At 49.4% G+C, this 26,025-nt stretch overlaps 1 long non-coding RNA gene across 1 annotated transcript; it reads right to left on the reverse strand.

The window, feature by feature from the left end:
* Window positions 1-7,073: 7,073 nt before the first annotated feature.
* On the reverse strand, window positions 7,074-25,873 carry LOC112631934. The gene is made up of 3 exons (XR_003121228.1): window positions 25,740-25,873; window positions 8,185-8,319; window positions 7,074-7,228 (listed from the first exon to the last, which is right to left on the reverse strand). It is a non-coding gene; the product is annotated as an uncharacterized LOC112631934 (long non-coding RNA).
* Between the last annotated feature and the right edge of the window lie 152 nt (window positions 25,874-26,025).

Here is a 26,025-nt window from a genome sequence, read left to right on the forward strand (position 1 = left end):
GGGCATCACAACAGCCCCACAGCCCTGGCCTCAGCTTCCTGCCTCTAGCTTTCCATGAGAAGCAGGCTATGAAGGGGTGTGGTGGGGTTCCAGAGCTCAGGATCATTCTAGCATTTCCAGGGGATAGTCCGTGGTGGTGCTGGGCAGCTCCGTGCCTGACTCATCTGAAAACACTTTATAAATAACCTGGCAGAGGGACGTGGGCTGTCCACTCCCGTACCTGCCACGCTGTGTGAGCAGGTGGCAGCACTGAGGTCCTGAGGGCTTTTGAGATGTCCAGGGCAGGGTTCTGGTCAGAAGCCAGGCCCAGGGGGATGCCAGGAGGGAGCATTGTCCACCTCTGGTGAATGGCGCTGCGGGGGTTCTGGGCACCGCGGAGTCCTCCTCTCGCTGTGATGTTGTCAGCGCCACAGCCTTCGATGAGAGCATCAGGGATTTCTGACTGGGCAAACTGAGCCACTATGGACTAAAGTTGCTGGGCAACCTGGGATGAGTCACTTCCCTTCTCTGGAAGCCCTCAGTGGTAAAATGAAAAGGTTAAACTAGGTGAGTACTAAGGTACATTTTTTTTTCTCTTTGGTGGGTACAGGTTGGTGTTCCTAAATTAGATACCACAAATATTTACTGAGCCCTCATGTCCCTGCACTGTGCTAGGCAGCTCTATGCAATTATTTAATTATTATTATTATTATTATTATTATTATTATTATTATTTTATTAGAGACGGTCTTGCTCTGTTGCCAAGACTGGAGTGCAGTGGAGAGATCTCAGTTCACTGCAGCCTAAACCTCCCAGGCTCAAGCAATCCTTCCATCTCAGCCCCTGAGTAGCTGGGACTATAGGCGCACACTACTACAGCTGGCTAACTTAAAAAGTTTTTGTGGAGGGCCGGGCGCGGTGGCTCACGCCTGTAATCCCAGCACTTTGGGAGGCCGAGGCGGGCAGATCACAAGGTCAGGAGATCGAGACCACGGTGAAACCTCGTCTCTACTAAAAATACAAAAAATTAGCCGGGCGCGGTTGTGGGCGCCTGTAGTCCCAGCTACTCGGGAGGCTGAGGCAGGAGAATGGCGGGAACCCGGGAGGCGGAGCTTGCAGTGAGCTGAGATCTGGCCACTGCACTCCAGCCTGGGCAACAGAGCGAGACTCCGTCTCAAAAAAAAAAAAAAAAAAAAAAGTTTTTGTGGAGATGTGGTCTCCTTGTGTTGCCTAGGCTGGTCTCAAACTCCTGGTCTCAAGAAATTCTCCCTCCTCAGCTTCCCAAAGTGTTGGGATTATAGGTGAGAGCCACTGCACCCGGCTTTTTTTCTTTTCTTTTTTCCTTGAGACAGAGTCTTGCTCTGTTGCCCAGGCTGAAGTGCAGTGGCATGATCTTGGCTCACTGCAACCTCTGCCTCCTGGGTTCAAGTGATTCTCCTGCCTCAGCCTCCCAGGTAGCTGGCATTACAGTCGCACGCCACCATACCTGGCTAATTTTTGTATATATATTTTGTTTAGTAAAAACAGGACTTTGCCATGTTGGCCATGCTGGTCTCAAATTCCTGACCTCAAGTGATTTGCCCACCTCAGCCTCCCAAAGTGCTGGGATTCCAGGCATGAGCCACCACGCCCGGCCTCAAATATTTTTTTTTTTTTTTTGAGACGGAGTCTCGCTCTGTCGCCCAGGCTGGAGTGCAGTGGCCGGATCTCAGCTCACTGCAAGCTCCACCTCCCGGGTTTACGCCATTCTCCTGCCTCAGCCTCCCGAGTAGCTGGGACTACAGGCGCCCGCCACCTCGCCCAGCTAGTTTTTTTGTATTTTTTAGTAGAGACGGGGTTTCACCGTGTTAGCCAGGATGGTCTCGATCTCCTGACCTCGTGATCCACCCGTCTCGGCCTCCCAAAGTGCTGGGATTACAGGCTTGAGCCACCGCGCCCGAAATATTTTTTAATAAGGCTCATCGGCTGCTAGTTAGTCCATTGGGTAGGGGCCCATGCCGCTCAGGCCACATCAGGGTCTCAGGCCAGGGCAGCAGCTGTATGTGTGTCAGTTGTCTGAAGGATTAGGAAGGGAGTGTGGCCACGGCTCAGGCAAAGGCAGAAAACCCCTGACACCAAGAGGGAAGGGCATGGTGGGCTCTGATGCTTGTCCGAATTTCCCTCAGCAGACCCACTCACCAGATGGGCCCTGGGACTCGCTCAAGGTCCCACAGCTGGAAGTGGTGGGGGTCCTGGGGGGACCTGGGTGTTCTGATTTCAAGCCGGTTTCTTGGGAGGAATTCTCATTGTTTCCATCTTCTCTATTTGGAAATATCTCAAGTAGACATGATGGCACCAGGAGCCAGAGGCCACTGGGCAGAGAAGGCAGGGTCCTGAGTGTTCCTGATCAGGCCTGCTCTGGTCTCAGGCCGGGGAGGACACTGTGTCCTGGTGCTCGGCGGTGTCTGGTGCAGATGGGCGTGTGTGGGTGGGGCCGGAGGAGGCACAGTTACTCGCAAATGGAGCCTGAGTGCTGGACAAGGAGAGTCTCTCCCTTGTCAGGCCTAAGGGGACACCAGGAGCCTCCAGGGCAGGAACAGCATCTGGGAGGCCGGGGGTTGAGGACAGGGCTGCAATAGGGCCTGATTTTGTTCCTGAGGAAGAAGAGACGTTTGACTAGTCAGTCACAGAAGGCAGACGAGGACCCCGGACGCAGATTTCAGCGTGGCACAGTCTGTGTGCTCACTGCTGGGGCATTGCCACCTGTGAGGTGGTGGGCTCCCAGTCCCCTGATGGGTGGCCTTCTGTGAGGGTGTGGAGGAGGGGACTCCCTGAGGGAAGGGCTGCATTAGGCTGGTGGTCCCCAACACGGCAGCACATCAGAATCCCTGGAGGAGTTTGCTTATGGTACAGATCCCCGAGTCACCCCCCGAACCCCCACTGGATGGGGCTCTCCAGGGGTGAGGCCCAGGGACTGAGCTGCACAACCTCCATGTCAGGCCTCCAGAGGCTGGGGCTCCATTTATCCCAGCCTCCTCTACCCACCCCTGAGATACGCTGTTGAGGTTTCAAGCACAGTGCAGCCGCAGCTGTAGTAGCAGTCCATAGACAGAGAACAAACAGCAACCTCAGGAGACTGCGGATTCGGAGCTTAGTCAGTGGACTTGGTGGCTGCACAGAACCTGGACAATGGCTTCCCTGCAGGCCACTCAAGAGACTGATGTCAGGTGTCATACCTTTGGGGATTAAGATGCTGAAAGTGTTTTGATATCTTTCAAGGGAAACAGAGCTACAGGGCCTTCAACAAGCTGCTCTGCTCCTGCGGTCAGTCCAGTTCAATAGTAGTCTCTGGCTAGGTGCGGTGGCTTATGCCTGTAATCCCAACACTTTGGGAGGCCGAAGCTGGAGGATTGCTTGAGGACAGGAGTTTGAGACCAGCCTGGCCAACATGGCAAAACCCCTTCTCTACTAAAAATACAAAAATTAGCAGGGCGTGGTGGCACACACTCATCATCTCAGCTATGTGGGTGGCTGAGGCATGAGAACTGCTTGAACCTAAGAGGCAGAGGTTGCAGTGAGCCGAGACTGTGCCACTGCACTCCAGCCTGGGCAACACAGCGAGACTCCATCTTGAGAAAAAAGAAACAAAAACAGAAAACAAATGTGGTCCCTGATGAGGAGGAGCAGGTGCAGTAGGAAGAGTGTGGCCAGGGACAAGTCCAAAGCCTCCTCCTCTATCGCTGTGTGACTTTAAGCTAGTGTCTCACCCTCTCTGGGCCTCTCATTTGTAAAGTGAGAGAGTTGGACCTTCAAATCCTCCCGGACCTGGCATTTTACAATACCTTGAGTGACCAGGATCTGGGGTGTTTGCCTAGTGGCTGGCATCAAATGTTGTTCTGACCTGTTCCTTGCTGTGGCGTCACCCCTCCTTAGTTACTTGTTTCCCACTGTCTGCTGGAAGTGTAGCTGGCCTGGCCAATCAGGCAGGAAGGCCTGGTAGCAATGGAGGCAGGACAGTTGGTGGGAGGGAAGGAGTGAGCATGTGGTGGAAGGGAAGGAGTGAGCATGTGGACCTGCCAGGCAGTGGGGCTGGCCAGGGGCAGGGTGCCAGGTACCAGGGCAGGGGAAACTGCCAGGAATCTATAGGCCCTGCCTCAGAGAGAGGACTTGGGCCAGAAGTGGGGGCTTCTGGCTTAGTATACAAGCCCTTGAGGGCACATTCAGGGCCAGACATTGCATTTGTACCATTTTCAGATCTCACAAAACTCATGAGTGGATATCACTTGCCTCATTTATAGACAAAGATAGGAAGGCCCACGTTAAATGATTTGCTCATGGCCACACAGCCAGTGAGAGGCAGAACAGGACCTGAACTCAGGTCTGGCTGATTCTAAAGTGCACAGGGCTCCCTCTGCACCATGCACCTCCTCCTCTGTTATCAGCATCATTCTTCTAAAGCGCGATGGCACCCATCAGCCCAAGGCTCTGCGTGTATCTGTCCAAGGACAGGGGTATGTGCACAGAAATGGACATGCATGAAGGAAGTGTGATTCAGAATTAAACTGCAACAGAGAAATTTAAAATCACCTAGGCAAACAGAGTGTCAGCAGGATTTGAACCTCAGACCTATCAGGTTGCAAAACTGATTGCTGGGGAAACAGAGGTTGATAAGTTCCAGCCCCTGAGCATGTGCTCACATGGTATGTGGGAGGCCGGCTGCGGGGCAGTTGCCATGCCTCATATTTCTTGGGAGGTGGCCATGAGCTGCTGTGCTGGAGGCAATCAGGGAGGGGTCCCCCAAAGAGGCAGAGCTTGAGTTGTCTCTCAAAAGATGGTTGAAATACACGTGGCATTTAGATATGGGAGAAAAGAGTTCTAGGCAGCTGGAACAGCATGTGAAAAAAATCAGAGGCCTGGAAGAATGTGTGGAGTTGGGGATACTGGGAGTAGCTCCCTGGGGCGGGAGGCTGGGTGCAGGTGAGAAGGGAGGTGTGGGAGACAAGGCTGGGCAGGGGTGCCAGAGCAGTGGGCCAGATTCTGGAGAGGGTTTATTAGTGTGACCTTCTGACTTTGGCCAAGCCTCAGTTTCCTAGGCTATAAAATGGGAGAAGTAAGGCCCTCTGTCTGTACAGGTTGTTGTGAGATGTAAACTAGATAGTAACAGTGAAGTGGGTGGCAGGGGCAGTAACTGGCTGTTGCTGCTGTAGTTGGTGATGGTGATGGTGATGGGGATAATAATAACTGGGCTTCCCAGTTTCCTTTTATCTATTCTCAACACGGTAGCAAGAGTAGCTCTGTTAAGACATATGGCAGATAATATCCTTCCCTTGCTCATAGGCCTCCAGGGACTCCCCTTTCATGCATGGGAAATGCCGCAATCCTTGTGACGGTCTTCAGGCTCTGCCTGACCTAATTCGCCCTTTAGCATATTCCCCAAGTGTTCCCATGCTGCTCCCTTCCTGTCACTCCGCTCTAGCTGCTGGCCTCTTCGCCATGCCTGGAACTTGCCAGATTACTCCTGCCTCAGGGCCTTTGCCCTTGCTGCTCCTGAGCCTGGAATACTCCTCCCCAGGTGTCCACACAGCTTGCCGTCCTTCAGGTCTTCAATCACATATCACCTTTTTTTTTTTTTTTTCTCAGACAAGGTCCTATTCTGTCACCCAGGCTGTAGTGCAATGGTGCAATAATGGCTCACTGCAGCCTTAACCTCCTGGGCTCAGCGATCCTCCCGTGTTGGCTTCTTAAGTAGCTGGGACCACAGGTATGTGCCACCATGCCCAGCTAGTCTTTTAAAATTTTTTGTAGACATAGAGTCTCACCATGTTGCCTAGGCTGGTTTCAAACTCCTGGGCTCAAGCAATCCTCCTGCCTTGTCCCCCTAAAGTGTTGGGATTACAGGCGTGAGCTACCATGCCCGGCCACGTCACCTCTTTAGTGAGGTCTTTGGTCGTGCTGCCTAAAATTGCAAACTGCCCCCTGGACCCTGCCAGCACTCCGCCCCCCTCCCCATCTCTTCTCCCTCCTCTATATCCCTTCTAAGTGTTTATTGCCTTCTAATTTATTATGTATTCGTGTTGTATTGCTTGTTACTCCCTTTAGAACATAATGAGAGAAGGGCCTTTTGCTTGTTTTGTGCCCCGTGGTATCTCCAGCGTCTAGCTCAGAATTGGTGCTCAGCAATATGTTGTTATTATTATTATTTTTAAAATTAATTAATTAATTAATTAATTTATTTTTAAATTATTATTATACTTTAAGTTCTAGGGTACATGTGCATAACGTGCAGGTTTGTTACATATGTATACTTGTGCCATGTTGGTGTGCTGCACCCATCAACTCGTCAGCATCCATCAACTCGTCATTTACATCAGAGGGGGGAGGGGGGAGGGATTGCATTGTTATTATTTTTTATACGCTCTCTGGAGGATAGGTTGGGCCAGCGCCCCCCTGCTGGTGTGACTGGGCCATGACCAGGGTCCCTAAGCTCGCTGTGCTTCTTCGGAAAGACGCTTCCTCCATCCCTCCCGTCTCTTCCACGGAAGCCCAGGAGCAGGATTCCTGCTGACAGCCCCTCCCACCCGCAGGCATCCCACTGATGGCAAAATGCAGCCCCTCTGCTGGCTCTGGGCTCCCTCCCTGCCAGAAGCTCAGTGAGCATCCGGGGAGGATGGCTGGCAGCCTGTGTGCCATCTCATTCCGGAGGAATTTCCCCACTTCCCAAAGTGGTCCAGTGCCTGGGGGCCCCGGAGCCTGGGTGGCCTGATTTAGATGCTGGGAGCAGGGCCCCAGCTGCAGTCTTCCCTAGCCAGCCGAAACTCCTTCTGCCAGAGAGGTTTCTCCTCTGAAGGCTCTCTGGCCTTGTGCATCTCTGCCCCAGAGAGCTGTTCTTTCTAGATCACTGGGCTGCACCCAAGTGTGGGAGTAAGATACCGCAGTCACTCGGTCACTCTGCTGCACCAAGCTCCTCTTTCTTTAGGCACACCTCCTGGAGCATCTGCAGGTGTCTCTCAGACCCCCTCCCCTCCCAATAGTCCCAGCCTCATCCCCTGTCAAACCTTGTTGGCCCATGTCCCATTTGCTTATTGCCTGGCCTGTTGGAGTGACTGACAGTCCGATACCTTCCTCATTTATTGTGTCCCTCTGGGACCTTCAGGAGACAACAGTGCTTTCATTCAGAGAGTGGCAAATGGAATTGCAGGCTGGCGGTGGTGGGATTTTGGAATAGGCTGGCCTCCCGTCTCTGGATTCCCACTAGGGAAGTGGAGACTCCCTGGAAAGAGGACAAGATCAGGTATCAGATAGACTGGAGTTGGAATCCTGTCTTTCTTATTTGGATGTGTCCTCTTGGGAAAGTTCCTTGCCCTTCTGTAGAATGGGTGTAGCAGAGGTACCACTCCTCCCAGGAGGGCTGGGGGGACTAAGTGAAATGATGGATATGAGGCCCTTGGCTTGGGGCCTGGCACAGAGTAAGGGTCAACAAATGGGAGTGGTCCTGCTGCACCAGGATGTGGGTCAGGTCTTCTCCCTGCCAAGTGCTGAGCCGTCAATGGTACCCAGCTACCCCAGGGCTATCTGAAGCAATGCAGGAGCCAGCTGGTCCCCCGGAACCTGCCCTGGGCATGGGCGAAGGCTCCTCCTCCTGGGATCCAGCATCTCTCTGGCTGTTGCTCTCCATGCAGGACCTGCTCCTCCCACCTTGCTCTTTCTGTCTGGGCAGTCAGGGCTGATGAAGCTGGCCACCCTGGAGCCATAGGGAAGTCTCTGCCTGTTGTGTTTGGTATATCCTCTGACACTCAGTGACTTCTATTTCACAGACCTCTCGAGGATCCTGATTTCCTGCTGTCTTGTGTGTAAAATGACTCAAATGAGGGACAGAAACCCAGACACATATGAACAGCTGGAACACAGGAGTATTTGCAAATCCCAGGGTGTCAGGCCTGGGAGAGCCCTGAGGGTCGTGAGACCCACCTGCTCTGTCAGTGATGGAGAGCCGGAGGTCCAGAGAGGGCCTGTTACCTGTCACAGGTCACACAGCTTGTAAAGGACTGAGCTAGGGTTCAAACCTGGATTTCCTAATTCCCCACCCAGTGCTCTCTCCACTGCACCCCACCAGCCTGAACCGTCAGTGTGCTGGGGACCCCACAGGGAACCCCACTTTCAGTTCCTGTCTCCATGTCTTGACCCGCATCCCCATACTGGATCAGGTAGAAAGTCACAGGGAGCAACTGACAGCGTAGGGATTGGTGAGGATCAGGATAGTCTCTAATTCCAAATGGGCCAGTTATAAGAACTCGCTGACTGCCTCCTCTCCACGCCTCTGTCCGTGCTTTTTCTGTAGTCTGGATTGCTCTCCTCCCAACTCTGCTGGTCAAAATAGCCTTCTCACACCTCCCAGGTACCACCCCTTCCAACTCCCACACCTCCCAGATCCCAGCCCTCCCAGGTCCCATACCTCCCAGCTCCTACCCCTCCCAGGTCCCACCCCTCCTGGATCCCATCCCTCCCGGATCCCACCCCTCCCAGCTCCCACCCCTCCTAGGTCCCACCCCTCCCAGTTCCCCCTCCTCCTAGGTCCTACCCCTCCCGGGTCCCACCCCCCCAGCTCCCACCCCTCCCAGATCCCACACCTCCCGAAAAGCTTTGTGCAGAAAATTAAGGACTGTGCACTGTTCCTTTGTGCCCCATATAGCACTTTGTTTATGCTGCTTTTATCACGTAGTTTCTTGTTTTCATTGTTGGCTGAAGGAAATGGCCCTTTCCCGCTTTCATTCTAAGACATTTGGGAGCCAAGTCAGCTTCAGAGGAAGCCAGGAATCACCTGCGTCCCGACCATAGCACTCAGCAGGAGCTTCTCTGCTGCTGAGGCTTGGGTGGCCTGGCTTCCTCCCACCCGGCCAAACTGTCATCTTCCCTCAGTTTGTGGGAAGTCGGTCTGTTCATCTCTGAAATACTCTTAACAGGCACTTTTAAACTAGACATTGGGTCCTTCTGTAAACCTGTTCTGGCACAGATGCTTACAAACACTCATCTTTCCAGTAGGGTCCCGAGACCAGATGGCCTGGTGCCCACAGTGTCGCAAAAGGCTGGAGTTTGGTTGGTTTCCCCTGCCTAGAAAATAAAGGAAAGGAAGATGTGGCATCCGCCTAACCAGGCTCTCCTGCTGAGGGTTTCCAGCTCTCAGAAATCTCACATTGTTAAGAGCTATCATGTCTGAGCTGGGGCCTGCTATCACCTGCACCTCCCAAGCAGCTCCTGCAGGAAGTTGGACCTCAGAGCCAATCAAAGCCTTGGGATTCCAGGGATCTGCCGGTATCCTCCTCCTGTCATGGACCAGAGATCCTAGCAAAAGCCAATGATTGGCTCCACGCAGACTTTGTAGTTGACACTTAATGCCTTCTTCCTGTATACCGGGCACTGTGACAAGAGCTTTTATGTTATCACATGTAATCATCCCGATAACCTTAAAGCACAGGTGATATTGTCACCATTTCATAGATGCAGAAATTGAGGCCTTGGGATGTTGAGCCATGTGCCCAAGGTCACACACAGCTAGAAGGCTGCCAGCTGGGACTGGAATCCAGCTCTTGCTGACCAGAAAACCTGTGCAAATGACCATTGTACCACCCTGCCATCAGGTCACCTCTGCCCCCTAACACCTGATCCCAGCTTTCTAGAATAAGGCCAGTGTACTCATAGAGTCTCCAGGTTCGGCTTAACGTGGGCTTAAATGCCATCAGGGTGGAACTCCACTCCTTCCATTAGGAAACTGCTGCCCAACCTCAGAGCTTCGCCGGGAGAAAATGGTTCCTGCCACTAGGCCTAAAATTCCCAGGGATTCATCTCATACCATTTTGCATAATTATGCCCTCTCATGTCATCCCCAATACTTCCCCTCCCTCAAAGGCCTTCACACCCCTTGGAGCCTTGCATGCAATTATCCTATTCTGCTTAACTTGGCAAAGCCCAGAGTGTGGGTCTTTTCATCTGTTATAATTATTCCATTTCCCTTGTTCCTGCATTGTTTCAGATATTTCATCTCTGAACACCCTCCAACTGCAGGGTACCCTCTGGAACAGTGGTTGCCAAGAGCCCAATGCTGCAGTCAGGAAAGATCTCATTAGGAGCAGATGGAGGGAGGGAACATCCCCACTGGGCAGGGGTTGCCCAAGCTGCCAGTAACAATGCCATCTGGAGGGTCTTACCTCTTCCATTCCTGGGCATCCAGGGCTGCCCAGACACTAGTCTGAAGGCGGAAGGGGCTTACCAATTGCTCTTCTGGGCACGGAGGGTGTGGATAGACCCCTCTCTGAGCAGGGACATGGGTCTGAGTCTGTCTACATGTCTCTCACCTCAGCCTTCTTTCACTACTCTCGTTCAGCTGTGCGTTTATTTAACAACCATTTGTCAAAGACCTGCCACAGGCCAGACCTAGAGCTGGGCGGTGGGGATGCCATGGCAAATAGAGGCATGCAGTCCCTGCCCTCAAGGGACATAGGTTCCAGTACATGGGAAAGACAGTAACCAAGCAAAGCAGCTGATGCATATGGACAGTTGAGGCACAAGGAGGGCAAGGGGCAGAGTCCAGGGAAGGAGAGTAACAAGGGGTCCCGCTGACGTGCGGGTGGTCAGGAGGGGCCTCTGAGCAGGTGGCACTGAAGCTGAGACCTGAAGATAGGAAGGACCCTGCTAGGGAAAGACGTGGGAGGTCGGTTTCTGAAAGAGGTGACAGGATATACAAAGCCCTGGGCAGGAGAGGCTTGGCTGAATGGAAGGATGGATGGAAGGGCAGTGGGCATGAGCTGAGGCTGGAGGGCTGGCAGCCCAGACTGGGAGGAGGTTATGTATGATTGCAAGTACTTGCCTCTCCCACTCACTTGCTGTGTGGCATGAGCAAGTCACTAACTTAGGTCTTCTCTTTGGTAAAATGGAGAAGGAAGATCAGGCACGGTGGCTCATGCCTATAATCTCAGCAATTTGGGAGCTTGGGGCAGGAGGATCACTTGAGGCCAGGAGTTTAAAACTAGCCTGAGCAACATAGCAAGAACCTGTCCCTATGGAAAATAAAAAAAAAAAAATTAGCTGGGCACAGTGATGTGAACCTGTAGTCCAAGGTACTCAGGAGGCTGAAGTGGGGGGATCACTTGAGCCTGGGAGTTCCAGAGTGTAGTGAGCTATGATGTGCACTCCAGCCTGGGTGACAGAGTGAGACCCTATCTCTTAAAAAGAAATGGAGACGGTAATTCCCCCTTCCTAAACGTGTCAGGAGGCTTCAATGGGAAGCCAGGCTGTTCCAGGCCCAGGGCAAGCCCTGCATGCAGGGAACAATTCTTTTCTTTTTTTCACCCCTAGTTCCTTAAGGAAAAACATTCTAATGTCTCGGCTCTCTCTCTCCAACCCACTCTTGTCCACCGTCCTTCCCCTCCCAAATGTGAGGTTCTCCCATTCTAAGTGACACCCAGACAGAACTGGCCAGACTTCAGCCATAACGTGTCCAGTTGTCTCAACTCTATGTTGTTTGAGCTCTGCCGGTCCCAGATGGTGACGCAACGGACAGGGTTTCTGCCCCCACGGTGGGCTCGCAGGTGTGCCTTCATCTCACTTGCATTCTCTCCTTTTTAATCTTCAAATTGTTTTAATTAGTTATTCAGTGGGTACAAAATAATTTTTCTGGCATCTGTGTGAAGTATAAAGAACGAGAACACAGCGAACACCTGCGTACCCACTGCTCGGTTTAAGGAGAGCATTTCCTTCCTATTTGGACTTACGCGTCTGCGTCTCCCCAAGTTTGCCTACAGCTAATCACTTTCTTCAATTTTGTGTTTATCTTTTCATTTCTTTTCTTTATAGTTTTGCACTTATGTTTACATACCCAAGTAACATATTGTTTTAGTTTCTGCATGCTTTGGAACTCTATGTAAAGATAAACGCAACCACACTGTATATATCTTTCATTTGCCTTTTTTGTTCAACCTGGTTTTTTTGAGATCCGTGTTATAACTGGTTTTTTTGCTCTTGTCCCCCAGGTTGGAGTGCAATGGCTCGATCTTGGCTCACTTGAACCTCCCTGGTTCAAGCAATTCTCCTGCTTCAGCCTCCTGAGTAGCTGGGATTACAGGTGCCCGCCACCACGCCCGGCTAATTTTTGTGTTTTTAGTAGAGATAGGGTTTCACCATGTTGGTCAGGCTTGTCTCGAACTCCTGACCTCAAATAATCTGCCCACCTCGGCCTCCCAAAGTGCTGGGATTACAGGCATGAGTCACTGTGCCTGGTCGGTTACTGTTATATAGTTATTCCATTATGGGAGTAGATCATGATTTAATTATTCATTCTCTGACCTAAGGATGTTTGGAGCTGTTTTTAGGTTTTTTTCTTTCACAGTGCTGCTGAGAACATTCCGGTTCGTAACTGGACCCACAGATGCAATGGTGTCGATCTAGGAGTGGAATTGCTGGGTTATGGAGTAAGGCTAAATTGTTTTCCAAAGCGGCTCTACCTGCTGATATTCCCTTTGGCAGTATAGAAGTATTCCTGTTGATCCACAGCCTTCCCAGCCCATGCTTGGTATCTTCTTAAGTTTTGTTGATTTAGAGGGTGGTATCTCATTGTGGTCCCCCTCAATGTTCCAGTGTATTCTTCAAAGCAGCCATTTTTTGTCTTCGCCAAGGTTAAGATTACTCTCTCCTCTTCAGAGTCTGTTTCCAGGCCCACCCTCTACCCTTCTTGACTATGGCAGAAAAGGATGCAGCCTTCCTTCTCTCTCAAGCCTGGGCTCTTTTCTCTCTAACGTAGAAGCCTACTTCTCCCCTTCCTCCCCATCATCTCCAGTGTCCCCATATTTATGATTTCCAGATTTCATAAATGAGTAGTGTGGTAGGTAGTGTTGGTCACATACCCAATCTCTGGCTATTTTCAACCTCTTCTTCCTTGCCTTCCTCTTCCTATAGAGTCTGAAAATGCTGGATAGCTTCCTGGCCGCCCTTGCAACTAGACATGGCCATGGGACCGAGTTCTGGCCAATGCGATACAGGGGCATGTTTACTGGGAGGCTTCTGAGAAAGATTTATCTCCCTGAAAAAAGGAAGTAGGTTCTCCCTCCTTCTGCCTGCCATGGATGTTTATACATGAGAACATGATGTTTGGAACTGCAGCAGCCACCTTGCAAGTCCGAGCAGTAAGTCTGAGGATGAGAAGCCAGTATGCTTAGAATGTAGAGAAAGGATGAAAAAGGCCTGGATTCTTAGGGACACTGGGGGGCCAGGGAGCTAATTCTGGAGCTGCCACCCTATAGACTGCTTGTTATGTTAATCAGATGTCTTTATTCTCAAATGATGTTCATAGGATAATCTATTTGCAGCCCCAAAATCCTGACTTTGGCCTTTGTAGCGATTTCTGTCGTGCTTTTTTTGTCATCGTGTTCACTGACTCTTTTTGTACTCCAAATCATGCTCTCTAAAGACTCAGTAATGTAATTCCTGCCAATCCAGTTCATCCTGAACTTTCTATAATACTGACACTGTTCATCCACCTTCTGGAGGCTTTTCCCTCTTGGGCTTCTGTGATGCTCCAGGGTCCGGGGTCTTCAGCTGCTGTCATCTTTTTCTCCTTCTCTCCATGAGTTACTTTTGCTGAACATCTGCTACAGACCAGGAGCTGAACATGGTTCTTTCCAGAGGTCATTTTACTCCCTACAAAACTCCTGTGACTTTGGTATTACAATTTCCACTTCACAGATGTGGAGCGTAAGCTCAGAGATGGTAATTAACTCATCCACAGTGATGGACTTAGTAACTGACACACAGCTGGGATTTGAACTGAGGTATCTTCAATTTCAATTACACCATCTCGCCCAAGGCTAGACAGCCAGTCTCTTTCTCATAGCTCTTTTTAACGCTCTCCTGAGGTCAAATGACAGATTCTGATTGTATTAGGCCATTTTGCATTGCTATAATAAAATACCTGAGACACAGCCTGGCGCAGTGGCTTGTGCCTGTAGTCTCGGTATTTTGGGAGGCCAAGGAGGGCAGATTGCCTGAGTCCAGTAGTTCAAGACCAGCCTGGGCAATATGGTGAAACCCTATCTCTACCAAAAATACAAAAATTAGGCAGGCGTGGTGGCTTGTAACTGTGGTCCCAGCTATTCAGGAGACTGAGGTGGGAGAATCATTTGATCTTGGGAGATTGAGGCTGCAATGAACCACGATAGCACCACTGTACTGTAGCCTGGGTGACAGAGTGAGACCCTGTCTTAAAAAATACCCGAGACTGGGTAATTCATAAAGAAAAGAGGTTTAATTGGCTCACAGTTCTTCAGGCTTTACAGGAAGCGTGGTGCTAGCATCTGCTCGGCTTCTGGTGAAGGCTCAGGGAGCTTTCAACCATGGTGGAAGGCAAAAGGGGAACAGGAATGTCACATGGGGGCCATACACTTTTAGACAGACAGATCTGGCGAGAACTCACTCACTATTGTGAGGACAGCACCAAAAGGATGATGCCAAACCATTCATGGAAATCCACCCCCACGGTCCAGTCACCTCCCACCAGGCCCCACCTCCAATACTGGAGATTACAGTTCAACATGAGATTTGGGTGGGTACAAATATACAAACGATATCACTCACTGCATCAATTCTAGAGAGGCCTCTCAAGTTTTTCCCAGTCTTACATGATCCCTTCAGTCCTGAAAAACCACGAATGCTTCTCCTCTCCCCTTACATCTGCCATGTGTAATTCTCACCTGGTCTGCCTTTGTGGTTTCTGACCACAGCATCTTTCAACCAGGGAGATGGATGGGTCATCCTGCATTCTTTTTTCCACCCCTCCCTTCTCCATCTCATATTCTCAGTCAGAAGCAGCAGCCCTGGGTGACCCCACTGAAAATGTTTCTCACATCTGTCCCTTTGTCCTCACTCCTAGGCCATGCCCCATGCCTCACCACCTCCCCTTCCCCTTCTCATCCATCCCTGAGACTGCTCCCAGATGGGTGGTTCCAATACATTGCTTTCCTGATGCCCTCACATGCTCCCACTGCTTATATGGCCCAGTCCTGGCTTTCATGGCCCTTCATGATCTGGCTCCAGCTTTGGTTCTTGACAGAGTAGTTCAAATCCACCAGCATGGGCTGCTGTTTCCGGACATACCTTCCCCTTTCTTAACTTCCAGCTGCCCACTCTCCACCCCCACACTGTCTGGCATCTTCCTCCCCTAAGCAGAAAACACCTCATCTTTCAGTGCCCACCTCTAGTCCTATGGGTGAGGGGAAGACTTCTGTTACCAGACTGCTGGGATCTCTCCCCACTCAGCTTTGCTATAACTCTTGCTGTCTCTACAGGTTCCTGGGGCACCTGTCAGATGCTCACTGTGTCATGGTGTCTGAGCCAGATTTCCCACACAAGACCATAAAGTTCTTTACGATTGGAACCATGCCTCTCCCTATCTCAACCTTGGGGAACTGAACGGAGATGTTCCCTTTCCTGTAAGTCAACTCACCTGCCTGTATCAATATTAACTGAGCATTTACTATGTTCCAGGTTCTGTTCTAGGCACTGGGAATGCAGTTGAGGAGACAAAGTTCCTGCCTTTAGGAGTTTATGGTGTAATAGGGAAGACAAACAAATAAACTGTAGAAAGAATGACTTATAGGGAAAGTATAGGGTGCTCGTAATAGCGGTGCACATAACCAAGGCCAGAGTGACAGGAAAGGCTTCATCCCAGGGAAGGAAATTGTAAATTGAGACTAGAAGAGGTTTAGCCAGGTGAAGTGGCAGGTGAAGAGCAAGGAATATTCCAGGTAGAGCACAGGTGAAAGCTCAGAAGTGAGAGAGAGCACAGCACATTTGAGAGAGTGGAAAACCAAAGTCTGCTCTGGCTGTGGCTGGCATGGAGTGTGTGTAGAAGAGAAGTGGTAAGTAGGGCTAGGAGGGGTGGTGGGTGGGGGCCAGATGCGCTGGACCCAGGAGAGAGAGGTGTCCTGGGTATTGTGGCCTTGGTGAGGAGGGATGACACTTTTTTTTTTTTTGAGGTGGAGTCTCGCTGTGTCTCCCAGGCTCGAGTGTGGTGGCATGATCTCGGCTCACTGCAACCTCCACCTCCTGGGTTCAAGTGATTCTCCCGCCTCAGTCTCCTGAGTAGCTGGGACTACACGTGCACACCACCACACCTGGATAATTTTTGTATTTTTTTGTAGAGATGGGGTTTCACCATGTTGGCCAACATGACTGGTTTTACCCCCAGCCTCAAGCAATCTGTCCACCTTGGCCTCCCAAAGTGCTGGGATTACAGGCGTGAGCCACCGCGCCTGGCCCCAGCACTTTTTGGCCAAGGAAGCTTTAGGTCCAGGGGCATATCAGGGGCCCAGCAGGAGGAATAGATGACGTGGAGGCAGGAAATGGTGAAATGGCTGCTAGAACTCGGAAGACTGGAAATGTTCCAATTGCCGGAACTTGCCCTGTGACCTGGGCAATGGTCAGGAATTCCAAAACCTCTAAGGAGTTTACCAGGCAAAGCATGGTAAGATAGAAACCATGAGGGAGGTGTCTAGAAAGCCCTGTATTTGGGAGTGGAATGGTTCAAGAAAGGCTTCCTGGCCCTGATGGACTTCAAGATGTGTCTGCAACGTGGGACTGATAGTGCTGGGCCTCGGTGTGGTGAGAAAGGTGTTCTCTCCTTCCTGCCAGTGCCCAGAACAGTTCCTGGAACATAGGAGATGCTCAATCTTAGCCTGTGGCTAAGGGCTTCTGGCTCTGGGGACCCTGGTGGCCCAGTTACTCCTGGGACCTCTGGTTCTCCTTTCCAAAGCAGAACCTGACCTTAGGAGTGTGAGGTTGGCAAAGGCCACTTCCTCATCATTCATGTCCCTCCCAGTCTCTACCAAGCTAAGCAAATAGCTACTTTCTTTCCAAGGTAATTGGACCAATTTGTCCAAACATGGAAAGCCAATAAGTGGGTCTGAACTGAAGTCTTTATCTATTATGGCACCACCCCTATTGTCTATAATTTAGTATCATCTGCAAAATAAAATTTTCATTTATACACTCTCCCATAGAACAAATCAGATACAAAATGATAGATTCTAACAGTATCTCCAAGAAGCTCCCTTTCCAGAGAACTCTGCTTTAATTAATTCAACAAATATTTATTGAACCAGGCATTATTCTAGGCATTTGGGATACATCAGTGAACATAGCAAAGATCCTTACCTAAGCTTGCAATTTAGCAGGCAAGACAAACAGAAGACATAATAAGGAAATTATACAGTTTGCTAGAAAAGGTGATGAGTGCTACAGAAAAGGACTAGAAGGGGGACTAAACAGAGAGTTCTCTTTTCCACAAGCCAACCTACCTGAGTGGGAAGGAGGATGGGAAGGACGGAGGGAAGGAAGAGATAGGACACAACGTCTGTGTTTTACTGCCTGCATAAGACTTTGTCCCTGGTTGGAATTTTAAACTAATTGCATGTATTACTTTGATAAAAATTAAGTTTAAATAGTGACATAACTATATGGGGAGGCGAGGGCATCGGTGTGACCCAAGTTCTCTTCTGTCGCTGAAGAAAACAGGACAAAGTTTCTAAAGTGAATAAATCAAGAGATAGAAGCACAGGTATATAGGTCAGGCACAGTGGCTTACACCTGTAATCACAGCACTTTGGGATGCTGAGGCAGGAGGATCACTTTAGGTCAGGAGTTCAAGACCAGCCTGGCCAACACGGTGAAACTGTCTCTACTAAAAATACAAAAATTAGCCAGGCATGGTGGCACACACTTGTAATCCCAGCGACTAGGGAGGCTGAGGCAGGGAAATCACTTGAACCCAGGAGGCGGAGGTTGCAGTGAGCCGAGATCATACCACTGCACTCCAGCCTGGGTGACAGAGCGAGACTCTATCTTGAAAAAAAAAGTACAGGTATACCATTTAGAAAGTAAAGATCATTATCAGAAGAATTTAAAACAGAAACCACGAAAACAGTGAAAAGTCATTTCTTCTAAAGGAAAGAAGACAGACTGGGAAGGCTCAGGACAGAGTTGGTGGGGGACTCTTGCCTTTTTAAAACAAGCCTTGCTGTATGTTTGGGGTTTTAAACTCATAGGCATGTGTTACTCTGATGATTAAAAAAAATTCTGCTGAGCACTTGAGGGGGTCCACGATGATGGGAGATACCTTTGGGACTTCTGCGGGGAGTGGAGGGTGGTAGAGCAAGCAAGTTCTGCCTCATTTCATCCAAATCCACCTTCTTCTATTTATTTTATGTATCTGACTTTCATGCGAGCTTTGAACAAAGGGTTCTGCAGCTAAAATTGGTTTGAACTCTATGATCCCTTTTGGCTCTCGTAATTAATGATGCTTTATAAGCACCTGTTACCCTTTGTGCTCATGTCTATTTACTTCCTGAAATAATTTCCTTAATTTAGCCAGAAGCCTTGCAGTCTTCCCCCAGTTGGCTATGGTGTGATATGATTGGTGAGTTTGCTGCCAGTTTGCTTGGTGTAGAGGTGAGACCGTGCAGTCGGTCATTCCTGATTGCTACTTCAGAGGGCCTCTGGAGCCACTGTTAGAACAAAGGTCCCATGGGCATTCTGTCTGGCCTCCAGCACAGTGGCTATTGTAACAACAGGTAAACATTTTGGCCAATAATTCTCCAATGTCATCTCAGTATCTGCAGTCTCTCCTGTGCAGCTGTGAATCTGCTTATAGAATCTACTTATAGAACCTTGCCTCCTACTCCACTTCCTGGGGATGGGGAAGAGAGAGAGAAAGAGAGAGAGAGAGAGAGAGAGAGAGAGAGAGAGAGAGAGAGAGAGAGAGAGACTGTGAATGAAGTTAGGAAAGGGAGGGAGGGAGGCAACTCCCCTTTAGCTTAGTCACCTCCTAGTGACTCCACTTCCAGACATGTGTCATAGTCGGCCTACTCTTGCTCTTGTTCTATTTTTAGGGCATGTCCACTCCATTCATGTTTCTTGGGCCTCTGTAGTTGTTGCCATTTCTGCTTGGCAGCTGCTTTCTTGAATTCGAGGTTCCATAGGTTCTGTGTTTCCAGGCACCTTTCATGCACCCTTGCCTTTGCACACTGTTTTTCATCTGGTGTCTGGGGATCTGACACTGATCCTTGAAGGCCACGATCAAATGCCATGTAGTTTGTAAAACCTTTCTGGGCCCCCAACTCTGGAGAGTCTGTCTCCACCTTAGCACTTATCACAGACCCCGGCCATCTCTCGATTGCATGTTGGTGTCCTTGGGGGGTTGGAAACATCCCATGGTCGTCTCTCTGAGGCATACAGTGGATGTTTAATAACTGCTTGCCGAGTGAAATGAAGTATATTTGCCGATATCTCTTCTATGCTTTAGGAAATCCCACTGGGCCTGCAAGAAATGTCAGTGTGGGAAGATTTCTCTCAAGGCATCACCATAAATCTTTTCCTGTTTTCTTCTTGAAAGACAAGATGTGGAAGAGTCAGGTAACATCTAGAGAAAGCCTCTAATATTTGGATGAATTCTATCTGGGGAGGGGGAATTCTTGCCACCATTTTACAGATCAGAAATCTGAGACTCAGAGAGATTGAGATTTGCTAATGATTACATAATGATTACATAGTAAATAGCAGAGCCAGAGGTTGAAACCTGTGTCATCTGACTCCAGGGACGCCGTTTCCTGCCACACACTTCCTAGTAGTCTCCGCAATGTGCTGTGAGATGACACCGTTTAAGACTTTCCAGACCACAAGCTCCCCCTCAAGCATTCATGCGATTGTTTTCCATCCAGACCCAAGTGCTGAGAATTTCCTTGTCTCCCCTGCTTTTTCTTCATCTTCCTGAGGTTTGCTAGCTCATTCCCTGGCTTCTCTGCAGTCTGCAAGAGTTCGTTTTTCTCTCATCTCTTTCCAGATATTATGATTTCCAAATCTTTCTGTTGGTTTCTTTTTCCGGCTGTGGTCCTTTATTGGGAGGCTTTCCAATGCAGCCGCAGATCGGAGGATGATAACACTGAATTAGTTAGTGGATCTTCTTTGATGTTATTTTGTGGGTGAACTCATTAATTTATGATAAAAAAACATCAAAGAGTTAGGCTCTTGCATAGGACTGGATTGTCCCAAGGCAGCTGGATAATAATGATTAGTCAGATTAAATCTCAAAGAGCTCTCTGCCTCAAATATAGGGGCTAAAGTCCAGATGACTGCATTTGGGAACATCCCATCCTCTAGCATCCCATCACAGCCTTGAGTCAGTGCAACGTGGAACGCTCCCCACTCTGAATGTGGGTCTCTGTCTGTGGCTTCCACTTTGAGGCCACTAAGACTTCAGGTCTGTCCAGATTGTTACAACCCTGGAGGCAATGTAGGGGAAATAAGGTGAGGCTGTGAAAGCCTCTTTCCCATCAGAGCAGCTGGATATTAAAAGGGATCATTTGTCCTTGCGTGAGTGATCTCAAAGCCCTCTGTAGACTCCAGTCCTGTGATGTCAATGGGGAGAACTCTCTCTGGGCTACACGGGGAAGTGCCAGCTCCATGCTTGGCATGGAGCAAGCTTTCTATAGGTACTGGTTGAATGATGGACCAAGCTTTCTAGAGGTAATGGTTGGATGATGTGTGAAAAGCCGTTGGCTAGTAGAAGGGGAGCAGGAGTGGAGCTCAGGTTTTTCTTTATGTGACAAAACCTCCTAACCAGCTCCCATCTGTGGCCGTTTACCGTGCTTCTTTCACCTCTGTGGAAAATTGTCTGTGCTCCTCTCCCAAGCCATCCCCTCTCTGTTTGCCTTGTGTTCCATTCCCTGCTGGCCTGTTAAGGGCTTGCTCCTGCAATTAACCCTCTCTTTTCTGACCTATCAGTGTTTCCCTCTCTACTAGATGATTCCTGTCAGCAGACAAACATGCCCTAATGTCTTCCCTCTTGAAAGGAACCTCCCTTGCTTCCATGTCTCCCTTGGATCCCCATGCTAGTCTTTGCTTCCCTTTGCAGCAGAAAGAGTTGTTTACACTCTCAGTGCCTCTCCTTCCTTTCCTCCATGCTAACTCTCAGACCCACTTTAATCAGGATCTTATCCCTGTACCACTAACACAACTCTTGTCAAGGTCACTGGTGAACCTTCTTGCTGCCAAGTCCAGTGGTCATTTCTCAGTTCTCATCTTATTCCACCTGCGAGCAGTGTTCAATATGGCAGGCAAGGCTCTCTTTCCAGCCTTCTTTGCTTGGCTTCAGGACACCACTCTCTCTTGGGTCTCCTCCTACTTCACTGGCCCCTCTTCTCAGTCTTTTGTCTTCCAGCCTGTCAGTGACCAAGTGTCCTGAATCAGTTCTTGGACAGCTTTTCTAGTTATGCCTACTCCCTTGATGTCTCTAGTCCCATGGTTTTAAATGCTATCCACATACTGAAGAGTCCTGAAGTTATATCTCCAACTCCTCCTCCTCCCTTATAACTTACTTATAACATGTACATCAAACTTCAAACCTAAGTCGACAAAACACAACCAAAATGCTGTGTACCCCAACCCTTCAGGCCTACTCAGTCCCTAGTCTTCTCCTCTCAGTAGACAACCACTCCTTTCTTCTGATGGCTCAGATCTCAAGACTTAGAATCATCTTTGACTATCTCTTATGTATTTATGTATTTATTTATTTTGAGACAAAGTCTTTCTCTGTCCAGGCTGGAGTGCAGTGGCGCAATCTCAGCTTACTGTAGCCTCTGCCTCCTGGGTTCAAGTGATTCTCCTACCTTAGCCTCCTGAGTAGCTGGGACTACAGGTGTGTGCCACCATGCCTGGCTAATTTTTGTGTTTTTAGTGGAGTCAGGGTTTTGCCATGTTGGTCAGGCTGGTCTTGAACCCCTGATCTCAAGTGATCCACCCGCCTTGGCCTCCCAAAGTACTGAGATTACAGGCATGAGCCACCATGCCCGGCCTGTCTTCTTTATACCACACATCAATCCATCAGAACATCCTCTCAGCATTACTTTCAAATTATTTCTAGAATCTGGCCACTTCTTCCCACTTCTGCTGCTACTACCAAATTCTAAGCCACCACCACATCTTCTAAGCCTGAGCTGCTGTAACAACCTCCTAATTGGTTTTGCAGCTTCTAGTCTTGCCTCCCCTCTGACATCCAGTGGAATCTTTTAAAAACTGCAATTAGATGATGTCACGCCCCTATGCTAAACCTCCTTAGGCTTGCCATCTCACTTTATGAGTAGAATCTAAAGTCTGTATCGGGGCCTACAAGACCCTGGAAGACCTGATTCCTGCTACTGCTCTGAACTCAACTCCCAACTCTCTTCCCCTTGCTCACCTCAGGTCTAGCTACACTGGTCTCCCAGCTATTTTTTGTTATTATTATTATTATTTTTTGGAACTGAGTCTCACACTGTCACCCAGGATGGAGCGCAGTGGTGCAATCTCAGCTCACTGCAACCTCCGCCTACCACGTTCAAGTGATTTTCCAGCCTCAGCTTCTCGAGTAGCTAGGATTACATGCAACCACCACCACACCTGGCTAATTTTTGTATTTTTAGTAGAGATGGGCTTTTGCCGTGTTGGCCAGTCGAGTCTTGAACTTCTGTCCTCAAGTGATCCACCTGCCTTGGACTCCCAAAGTGCTGGGATTACAGGTGTGAGCCACCGGGCCTGGCCTCCTGCTGTTCTTTGAACATACCAAGCCCAGTCCTGCGTCAGGGCCCTTGGATTCTGTCCTCTTTGCCTTGTCACTCTTCCTCCAGGTACCTATATGTCTAGGTCTCTCTCTTCCTTCAGGGCTCTACCCAAATTTCACCTTATCAAAAAAAGTATTTCCTGACTATTCCTTTCTAAAATAAGCCCTCTCTATCACTATCTCCTTGCCATGTCTTCTTCCTAGCAGTGATCCCATTTTTCTTCCTAGCAGTGATCACAACTTGCCATATTTTACACATATTTGCTTATGTCATGGATTGTTACCCCCATTACTATATAAGTTCAATAAGGACAGAGGCTTTGTATTTTTAGTCATGACTGTATCCCAAGTTCCTAGAAGAGTGCCTGATACACAGTAGGCATTCAACAAATAGATGTTGAATGAATAGATTTGTTGAATGGCCTCATCCGGATATCTAGTCATCAGGTTAAGAGAGTGGTTTCCAGAAGGTTGTGTAATTGATGTGATCAAAATCAAGTGGGAGGAACCGTGAAATTTACATGAGGGTAATCAGATTATGTGCTCATTTATTACCAGTGACCACTGCAGGATTCATAGATATTCTGTTTGGTCCTTTATGTCAAATCCTATGCCAAACTATAAGGTAGAATGAGACACCTGTCTTTAACTTCTTTAGCATGTCACTTATCCTCTGGGACTCCGTGTTTTCATCTGCAAATTAAACAGCTGGAGATGTGGTTATTGCTCTGCTAGTGTATGGTCTACCAGATGCTGGAGGGAGGCAGCACAGTTAAGAGGATCAACCACACAGGCTCTGGAGCTTGACTGCCCGTGTCTGAAACCTGTCTCCATTCCCCACAAGCCCTGTGACTTTGGGCAACTTACTCAGCTCCCTCGTTTATAAAGTGGGAATAGTAAAAAGATCACAAGAACACAACTCAGAGTAATTGTGAGGATTACATAAGATCATACATGTAAAGTGTGTAGCATATGGACTGGCACATGGTAAGTGCTCACTAAATGTTAGCTATTAAAAATGTAAAGTTCTGGGGGAATTTTTGAGGGGTCATTGCTATTAATGTGTTTTAGAGGTGACAAACTTCTAGAATATTAGATGATATGGGAATTTTAAAAGCATGATAATTGGCTGGGTGTGGTGGCTCACGCCTGTAATCCTGGCATTTTGGGAGGCCGAGCTGGGCGGATCACCTGAGCTCAGGAGTTTGAGACCAGCCTGGCCGACATGGCGAAACCCCGTCTCTACTAAAAATACAAAAATTAGCTGGGCACGGTGGTGTGTGCAGGTAGTCCCAGCTACTCGGGAGGCTGAAAATCACTTGAACCTAGGAGGCAGAGGTTGCAGTGAGCCGAGATAGTGCCACTGCATTCCAGCCTGGGTGACAGAGCAAGACCCTATCACAATAAAATAAAATAAAATAAAATAAAATAAAATAAAATAAAAGCATGAGAATGGTATTTTGCCTAGTTCGGATAATGCTCTTCTTCTTGGGAGATGCATGGTGAATGGAAGTACTTACAGATAAAACCTCATGATGTCTGTCACCTTATAATAATCTAGGCAAATATATCTCTGTTTTTATATCTATCAATAAAGCAAATGTGGCAAAAAGCAATTGTTGGAGCTAGGTAGATGGCATAGTTTATTGTACTATTCTTTCAACTTTTCTGTCTGTTTCAAAATTTCAAAATAAAAGGTTGGAGAAAAAACAAAAGGCCCTAGAAACAGTCTAGTGAAATCCAACACTCATATCTTACAGAAAGAGAACCATAAGCTCAGAAAACAAGACAGTTGCTCAAGGTTATATAGCTGGAAAAGCCTGGGCCAGAAATCCAGGTCTCCTGGCTGCCAGGTTCTCCCTGTGTGTGGGCTTCAGACTGTCAGGCAGCAGTGAGCTGCAGAGGAGCACACCCCGCCACCCCTCAAAGAGACCAAGGGGTACTATGGGTGTGTAAAAAGGCACTTGTGTTGGTGTTTCCTTTTTTATGTTTATTTTGTTTATTTAATTATTTTGAGACAGAGTTTCACTCTTGTCGCCTGGGCTGGAGTGCAATGGTGCGATCTCAGCTCACTGTAACCTCTGCCTCCTGGGTTCAAGCAATTCTCCTGCTTCAGCCTCCTGAGTACCTGGGACTACAGGCATGTGCCACCATGCCCAGCTAATTTTTTTGTATTTTTGGTAGAGATGGGGTTTCACCATGTTGGCCAGGCTGGTCTTGAACTACTGACCTCAGGTGATCCACTCGCCTTGGCCTCTGAAAGTGCTGGGATTACAGGCATGAGCCACTGCACCCGGTCTTATTTTTAATTTTTTAAGAGACAGGCTCTTGTTCTATTGCCCAGGTTGGAGTGTAGTGGCACAATCATGGCTAGCTGCAGCCTTGAACTCTTGGATTCAAGTGATTCTCCTGCCTCAGCCTTCTGAGTAGCTGGGACCACAGGCACACATCAACGTCCGGCGAATGTTTTCATTTTTTGTGCAGACAGGGTCTTGCCCAGGCTTGTCTCGAACTCCTGGGCTCAAGCAATCCTCCCACCTCAGCCTCCCAAAGTGTTGGGATTACAGGTGTGAACCACTGCGCCTGGTCTCCTTTTTATTAAACAAATAGCTCATTTAGTTGGAATTTATGATGTCAAAAGTGTGAAGGTGGCACCAGAGCCAGACCTGCTATCCTTGGAGAGTGAGCATACCGGTTTGGCACCATCTGCTTGTGGTTTTGAGTGGTGGTGGTAGTGGTGGTGCGTGTGTGTAAACTCGGGTTGCAGAGGAGAGAGGGAAGAGTAAAAGGGTGGGGCCCAGGTCCAGGAAGATCCGCAAGGAGAGACTGGCTTCAATTCTGGAGCTCCCTGAAAGAAGTGACCCCAGGCTATGGCTGTGAACGAAATGTGGGCACGTATTTAAAGAAAGGAAATGATTCTCTGCGGTCAGCAGGATCTTTGTCTAGCTAGTGGGGTTCCAGGAACTGCAAAGGAGAGGGAAAGGAGGGGCCGTCCGTGCGAGCCTGGCTGTGTGTATATGGGGGGAGCACACAGCGAGGAAAAGGGAGAGAAAGAAGAGAAATTATTCTGAAGAGGAAGCCGGGGGCGGGGCGGGGGAGGGGTAGAGCCGGGGCACTGGGGGTGGCTGGAAAGGTAGAGAGGTCGCACCTGGGGGCCTGCGAGAGGCTCGGGAGCAGTCAGCCTTCGCAGGCTGAAGCGTCTTGCCCCAGAAAAATCCCTGCCCCACTCTCCTTCAGGCTGGATGTCCCGGGGGCCGCGGCAGCGAGCGCAGAGCTCCGGGGCTCTCACGAGGGGGAGGGCAGGAAGGGGAGGCGGGGCCTCGCGCGGGGCGGGAGCCGAGCCTGTGGCTCGGGCGGGGCTCCTCTCCGGCGGCGCCGGAGTCTGGGGGCCGCGGCTTCCCCCTCCTGGCCCGCGGCGGCTCCTGGCCCCTCCT

This window comes from Theropithecus gelada, chromosome 9 (genome assembly GCF_003255815.1).
Source record: "Theropithecus gelada isolate Dixy chromosome 9, Tgel_1.0, whole genome shotgun sequence".
Lineage (NCBI taxonomy): Eukaryota > Metazoa > Chordata > Mammalia > Primates > Cercopithecidae > Theropithecus > Theropithecus gelada.